Source organism: Pteropus alecto, unplaced genomic scaffold, assembly GCF_000325575.1.
Source record: "Pteropus alecto unplaced genomic scaffold, ASM32557v1 scaffold374, whole genome shotgun sequence".
NCBI classification, from domain to species: Eukaryota; Metazoa; Chordata; class Mammalia; order Chiroptera; family Pteropodidae; genus Pteropus; species Pteropus alecto.
This window is the reverse complement of record NW_006434834.1, coordinates 152552-158780: the sequence shown is the minus strand read 5'-3', so window position 1 is coordinate 158780 and position 6229 is coordinate 152552. Positions and strand designations below refer to the sequence as shown.

Below are 6229 nucleotides of genomic sequence, written 5' to 3'. Positions count from 1 at the left end.
AACTAGAATAGTTGAAACAATCTTGAAAACAAAAAATGAAGTTGGAAGAATCACTCTACCTGATTTTAAGGTTTACTAGATAGCTATAGTAAGCAAGGCAGGGTAGCAATGATGAAAAGATAGACATATAGATCACTGGAACAGAACCAAGAACCCAGAAATAGATCTACATAAGCATAGTCAACTGATTTTTCACAAAGGTACAAAAGCAACTCAACAGAGGAATGAGAGTCTTTTCAATAAATGGTGCTAGAGCCCCTGGGCATCCATAGCCAAAAATATGAACCTTGAATTAAACTTCATACTTATATAAAAATTAACTCAAAATGAAGAAATGAAAACTATAATTTTTTAATAAAATAAATATAAGAGAAAATGTTCAGGATCAAGGGCTAGGCAGAGTTCTTAGACCGGACAACAAAAGCACAACTCATAAAAAGAAAAAAAAAATTGATAATCTGGCCCTCATCAAAACTAAAAACTTTTGCTCTTATGTTAAAGACCCTGTGAAGAGGATGAAAAGACAAGCAAAAAGAATGGAAGAAATATTTTCAAACCATGTATCTGACAAAGGATTAGTAGCTAGAATATATTTTTTAAAACTACCAAAACTGAACAGTGGGGGAAAAAAACACAAACAATTCAATTAGAAAATGGGCAAAAGATATGATGAGATATTTCCTAGATATCTCAGATAGCAAACTAAACACATGAAAAGATGTCCAACATCATTAACTATTACAGAAATGCAAATTAAGAGCACTATGAGGTATCACTACACACCTGTTACTAAAGTAAAATATAGTGACAATACCAAACGCCGGAGAGGAACGGTATCTCTCATACATTGCTAGTGGGAATGTTCTAGGGTACAGCCACTGTGGAAAAAGGTTTGGCAGTTTCTTAAAGAATTAAACAACTAACCAAACACTAACCATACAATTCAATAACTGCATTCCCAAATATTTATCTCAGATAAATATTTATGTCTACACAAAGAAAGAGCTGGATTTTGTTTGTTTCTTTTTAATAGCCAGTCATCATGAGGCAATGGAAAAGAGACATGGTTAGTCAACAAAAGCTTCAGTTGAAAATTATGCAATCATATTTATTTATCCATTCCCTCATCTCCATCCTTACCTTATATTCAAACTTTATAAGAGTAGCAAGACAAGAAAAGATAAAAAGTGCAGAAGAATCTCAATGCACAGTTAATGCTAATTTATGGTTTTGTTCTTCTTTAAAGGGATATGTTCATAAAGGGCTGGGAAATCCTAGAGTAGTTCATTATTCAGAAGCATTTGAACAGTTACATTTCCCATTACTTACACTAAAATGTGGCCAGGGCACTGGCATTCAAATTTTAAAAATAGTTCCCTCTCATGAAACTCAATCATCGGAAAACAGATGTTAGGCTGTGTCTTTTCACTTTGGAAGTGGATCAAAAACCTACTCTAAAAATAGCACTTTGAAAGATGGGTGTCAGTAATGCAAATGAGTTGCCTCAGACTTAGGCTAAGAAAATAATCCTAGAACCAGTAAGAATAGCTTCTGTAGCTTTAGTCACCTCAAAAAAATTCACAAAGAATACATGTCTAGTGGGTTATAACTGAGTGACCCTAAATGGTTTTCCTAAGTGGTCAAGAACTTAGGACACAAGCATATAAATCCCTCCATACCCAGTAGATGTTTCATGACATTTTTAAACTTTATTCTAGTGCTTATCATTTTAAGACACTTTTTAACATCTGTTTTCTTCTCTAGACTATTAGCTACTAGAGAGCAGACACACACAGTACTTCACCATATAGTAGGCACTCAATAAGTGTGTACTGAATTTCTATTTAACAGAATCCAGTTGGGAATGGATTCACCTGCATATTACGTTAACATATAAGAAAAGATGATTACACACATAAACACACAGAAATGGAAATTTTTTAATACCAGGAAGGGAACAGTAACATGGATTCTAAAGATACACGACTTACCTTTAAAGCATGCCTAACTTCAGCCAATACTGAATATATATATACATATTCATATATGTACATATAATATGTATATATATTTCCTAAGTATACTTCTATGAGTAAGAGAAAGATGGCATACAAATTATTTTGTAGATACAAAATAATTCCAGCAAGAGCCACGAATTGAATATGCCGCACATGGAAAACTCAAAATAGCCTATAAGCCCATAGAGAAATATATATATACTCTCACGAGACTGGCATAACAAATAATAAACAAGACTTGTGGAACAATGAACGATACTAAGGAAACAGGTCCTTGTTAAAAGCAGTGAAGACAATGAACTAGAATAGAAGGTAGGATAAGGGACAAAGGTGGATACCAGTACATCTTTTTTTTAAAAAGTGTACTTATTTAAATTAGTTTCAAGTATACAGTACATTGGTTAGACATCCACATAGTTCATAAAACGATCCCCGCAAATGCTCCCTCCCTCCCCTGGCCCTCCACCTAGCCATCAAATTAATGCTACTGCATTCTGAAAATGACAAATGTGAATAATAAAATGGCAGTAACAATATACCTATCAGTAATCACTTTAATTGTAAACAGATTAAATGCTCCAATCAAAACACATAGGGTGAAAAGATCTTTGGAAACATGGCAGAGTGAGAGACGTCCCTAGATCTCTCCCCTTGAAACAACAATAAGCTGAACATCTAAAACTCAACAAAAAACACCCAAACTGCACACCAGCACGTCTGAGCGTGGGATCTGTACATAAGAGCTACCACAGGTCAGAACCCAGGGTGTCATGCGATGGACTGGGACAAATAAAAAAGCTGCCTCTCGCAGCTGGAGTTCTTTGCAGGAGGAGGGGGAGGGGTGAACATGTGGCGACTTCCCTGATCAGCCCTGCCTAGAAGTGCCAGGACTTTTCTACCCAGCTGGCAGCAGGGCTCAGTCATCAGGACAGAAAGCAGAGAAGCGGGACAGGACAGCAGAGAAACAACAGTTGATTTTTAATGGCCCCGGTTGCAAAAAACGAGGCTGAACTGCAGCCCCAAACTCCCAATCCCAGAGGGCCCCTCCCTCTATACCCTCCAAGACCAATCATGGCAGAGCCCCAGGGGAATCTGAGCAAATGCTACCAAAACTGTTGCTAATACTGACAGGGACTGAAACTGAGAGTAGCGAGTGTGAATAAAATCTACACGAAAATAAAAGACGTTAGGCTTTATATAAAGCGGAGATCCAAGAGGCGTAGACGCCACCTACTGGAAACCAAAAGAAAAGCACCTTCTTTGCAACAGGCTAAAGAGAAACCTTTATATAATATTTCTGGAAAAACAACAGAATACACTTCCATTAATGCCCAGGTGGAGAAAAAGTCCATTAAACACCAGGAACAACCAAGGTGACAAGGTGTCTCAGAAAGAAAGAGAAAAATCTTCAAAAAATGAGCTTACAGACATAGAAATATGCGGCTTAAGTCACATAGAATTCAGGATGGTACTTCTGAAAAACTCAGCGAGTTCCGAAACAAACCATATAGAGAATTTCAGAAATTGCAAAAACAGCTAGATGAACAGAGCAAAGAGACTGAAACCCTCACGAAGAACCGAATAAGAACTTCTGGAGAGAAAAAAAAAAAACACACTGTAAAAGTTGACAAATGAAATAGCAAGCTTGGGAAATACAGTCGACCAAATGGAAGAAAAGATCAGTGATATCGAAGACAGAAATCTAGAAATAAATCAGAAGGAAGAGAGAAATCAAAGAATGAAAAATAATGAAAGAGAAATACAAGAAATAGCTGATACAATCAGGAGAGGAAACATAAGAATAATGGGCACTACCAAAGGCAAGGAAAAGGAGCACAGACCAGAAAGCATTTTCTGACAAATAGTGAACGAGAATTTCCCAAATCTAAGGAATGAGCTGGAACTTGGAATTCAAGAAGTCAACAGAACACCCAAATATCTCAACCCAAAAAAGTCTTCACCAAGACACATTGTATTAAAGTTATCAAAAATCAATAATGAACATAGAACTCTCAGGACATCCAGTGAGAAGAAAATGGTAACATATAAAGGTAAAACCATTAGATTATCATCGGACTTCTCAGTGCAGACCTTACAAGTCAGAAAAAAATGGAATCAAATATTTAAACTATTAAGTGAAAGGAACTACCAGCCTAGAATAATGTATCCAACTAAGCTCTATTTCAGATACAAAGAAGTCAAGATCTTTTCAGACATACAAAAATTGATGAAATTCTCCACTATGAGGCCTGAACTACAGGAAATACTGAAAGGGGTCAGCTAACCTAAAAAAAATAACAACAAAAATACATAATTAGGAGTAAAGTGGCGATCAGGCAAATAGAAGCAGAGGAGTGCAACTCTCACTAAGAACAGAGCATTATAAGCTTAAATAATAATAAGAGAATTGATATAACAAGATAGTAATGAGAGGGGGCTCCATAGTGTAGTGGTTAGCACATCTGCTTTACACGCAGAAGGTTCTGGGTTTGCACCCCAGGTGGAACCATGGGCCATAGCCCGGGTGTGTCAGGCCCTGGGTGTGCCAGGGGTGCCGGTCCTGGGTATGCGCCATGGGCGTATGGGAGGGGGTACCCCGTCTTCATTGATCCTGTTCTTAAAAATGAAAAAAAAAGGGAAACAGTGACTAAAAAGGTGAGGATTCAAAGATCCAAATTCGCAAAGCGGAAAGGAGATAAGGCACACAGAGAAGAAAATTGACTGTGTATGTGTATATATATATATACATATGTATGTATGTATATCTTTTTCATATTTGTAATAGTAAGCACACACCATAGAGTCAGAACTGAGGTATATAACATAAAACAAGAAGAACCAGCAGGAAAAACCACAAAACACAACCAAAATGAAGAAAACAGAAACACAAGGACAAGGAAGCAATGGAAACATCGAGCTATCAGAAAGCAAAAGATAAAATGGCTATAAGAAAACCTCATATTCCAATAATCACGCTAAATGTAAATGGATTGAATTCACCAATAAAAAGGCACAGAGTTGCTGAATGGATCAAAAAACAAAACCTAACCATATGCTGCCTCCAGGAGACACATCTCAGTTCTAGAGACAAATATAGACTCTAAGAGAAAGAGTGGAAAATGATACTTCAAGAAAACAGCATTCAGAGAAAAGCAGGAGTAGCAGTACTAATATAGGATGAATTACCTTCAAAATAAAAAAGGTAAAACAAATATACTGAGGGACACTTCATAATGATAAAGGGAATCATGCACCAAGAAGATATAACACTTATTAATATCTATGCTCCCAATCAGGGGGCTCTGAAATACTTAAAGCAATTAGTAACAGAACTAAAGGGAGAAACAGACCAAAATACCATCGTAGTAGGGATCCTAAATACCCCACAGTCGGATATAGACAGATCATCCAAACAGAAAATCAATGAGGAAATAATATCCTTAAATGACACATTAGATCAACTAGACATAATTCACATTTACAGAGCCTTCCACCCCAAAACAGCTGCTTATACATTCTTCTCTAGTGCACATGGAACATTCTTAAGCATTGTCCACCTACTGGTACACAGAGATAGCCTCAACAAATATAAGAAGGTTGAAATCATACCAACCATATTCTCTGATCATAATGCTTTAAAACTAGATGATAATTGCAAAAAGAAAGGTGGAAGAACCACAAATACATGGAGATTAAACAACATGCTACTGAAGAATAACTGGGTCAGAGAAGAAATCATAAGAGAGATCAAGAAATATATAGAAACAAATGATAATGATAGTACAACATATTAAACTTTTGAGACATGACAAGAGTGGTCATAAGAGGAAAGTTCATATCATTAGGCCACTCTCCAAAAACAAGAACAAGCCCAAATAAATAACTTAACTCTTCATCTTAAGAAACTGGAAAAGGAAGAACAAATGAAGCCTAAAGTCAGCAGATGGAAAAAAATAATCAAAATTAGAGCAGAAATAAATGCAATTTGAAACAAAAAATGATAGAAAAAATAAATGCATCAAAAAGCTGGTTCTTTGAGAAGGTTAATAAAATTGACAAATCCCTGGCTAGCCTCACTAAAGGAAAAATACAAAGGACACAAATAAACAAAATCAGGGATTAAAGAGGGGAAATTATGACAGATACCACAGAAATACAAAGGATCGTACAAGAACACTATGAAAAAGTATATAAAATCAAATTTAATAAAC

General features: G+C 36.1%; 1 protein-coding gene across 1 annotated transcript in view; it reads right to left on the bottom strand.

Annotated features, from left to right (window-relative positions):
* Window positions 1-6229, bottom strand: part of MAGT1 (magnesium transporter 1) — a 43148-nt gene that overhangs the window by 32002 nt on the left and 4917 nt on the right. The window lies entirely within an intron of this gene.